The sequence below is a fragment of the Pinus tabuliformis genome, chromosome J, assembly GCF_031772625.1.
Source record: "Pinus tabuliformis cultivar Carrire ecotype Pingquan chromosome J, CPIR1, whole genome shotgun sequence".
Lineage (NCBI taxonomy): Eukaryota > Viridiplantae > Streptophyta > Pinopsida > Pinales > Pinaceae > Pinus > Pinus tabuliformis.
The window spans coordinates 486,162,410-486,164,605 of NC_142295.1; positions in this window are offsets into that span (position 1 = coordinate 486,162,410).

Genomic DNA, 2,196 nt, shown 5'->3' on the forward strand with positions numbered 1-2,196 from the left:
AGAAAAGACATATAGAAAGGTATAAGGGAAAGAGTGCCTACTATTTTCTTATGCTTTTCGACCTCAAAGGTTTTCTTGATCTCTAAGGAAACAATAACTTCTTGTACTTATATTACTGTGTTAGGTGTTGCAACCCCTTCTTCCTATGCTTGTTATTCCATATTGATTTTTGTAGTTACGACACAACTTTATTCTAGGTTTTCCCTTGTTGGCTCTTGTGTTGCAGAAAGGTTTTCATCTTTCATCTCTTCACCCAATTTTGGTCCTCAGAGCACTATCCTTCCATTACTAGTTATTGTGTGATAATAGGGGTTTCTACCTCTATTACACCTACTAGCTCTTATGTGACAATAGGGGTTTCTTCCCTTTGTGTTGCAACATGTTCCTTTTATTTTTCCACCCATTCTAGTTCTTATGTGGTAGCAAGGGTTTCTTATTGATTTTCCTGATTTGTAGTGGCTGGGGTTGGCTCTTTCTTTTTAATGTACCTCATACTTTTCCTTCTTGATGTTTCCATATACGTAGGCTTCTTTGTCACGTGCCTCAAACTACTTGCTCCCAATAATTTCCACATCACTGTCGTGGTTGGTTTTGTTTTACTCCAAAGTTGCAATAGGGATTTATTCTACCACAAGAGTTACAATATGAATCTCCTCTTCTATAAGACTTGTAATAAGGTATTCATTATCTATAGATTCAGGAGTTGCAACATTTTCATTCTCTGAAGTTGTAGCATGGATTTCTTTGGGTGAAGTTGCAATAGCTACAACTTTAGGCGTATTTGCACCAACTACTTCTTTGGCTGGTTCCTTTGCTATGTTGCTCTAGACTTGACCTACCCATTGCAATACATGTTTAAATACGATTTTTATGAGGCCATGGTGTGAGGGGGAATCCTTGGGGTTGTTGTAATTTTGAACAAGGGTTGTCATTATTTGAAGTATTCTCCAAAGGAAGAAAGTCTTGTTGATCAACCTGTCATACTTCAGGTGATCCAACAACCTTAATATTGCAAGAAAAATACCATATGGTGACCCTTACATGTAAAATATCTCTATACTACTATGGCTAAATGTCCCCAAGGGAATGGTAGTGCTTTTTGATTAAATCCAACACCTGTTCTGACAAAGCCCTCTCTTGGCTCAAGAAATTGTTCCATAATCTCTAGTTTTAGCATCCTCGTGTAGTATAAATGCTCCCTAGTTTGTGGCAACCTTGTTAATTCTGCCATGATTTCCTCACCCACTTGCACTACTATTCCTCCTACCACATACCAGTTATCCTATAAATTCAAAGCAAATTCCAAAACTACATCATAATCATGCACTTGTAGTCTGTGAATGTACTCAATTTATCCTCCATCTTAAAAAATAACCCAAATGTGGTCACATTCCTACAACAACAAAGTCTCTATAAGCTCCTTTCAATTTAGTAAGCCTCCCATCTTTTGCTCTCTACTTTGACTTCAAATGTTTTATGGATACAAGGTGGAATGAAAAATTCTTTGGGTGGTTGGTGATTCCAATTATGGAAAGGGAATGATTTTTTGATGGTGCAATTATCTCATAGGTCAATGGTGGAAACAATTGATGTATGTGATCAATCAATAATCAATTTAGGTTATGAAAAATTAATTCCATACATCATGCAGTCAAGAAACCTACATTTCTAACTTGTTGTAAGTGGTTACTTCCTGCCATGTTAGCAAAAAGAGTCGTTATGTCTTGTACCTTCATCATGCTATCATGATGGCCCTGCAAAGACAACTGGAATCCTTGTTGGCATGAGAGCTGTAGCATGTTTGGAGTTGCAACACATTTGTAGTTGCAATGCTTCAACTGCCGAGTCAGAGTTGCAAGTTGATTTGGTCATGGTGTTGCAGCAGGTGTTGTTGCTACCCAAATCCATCAATGAAATTTTGGTAGTGGAGTATTAGTTCCATCAATCAAATTGCAGCAATGGAGTTGCAAAAATCGAATTGCAACAATGGAAACGTCCTCCCCTTCATATCCTGGAAAACAATTAGTGATTCAAAAATTATAAATAGTATATGAGTTGCATGAGCTAAAAGATCTTGACATAACCATGATTAAACAATGAAGTTCCATTCTATTCACGAGAAATTATTTTATTTGACTTTATTTTCTCTCTTATTATTTTATTTATTTATTTTATTATTATTATTATCATTATTTT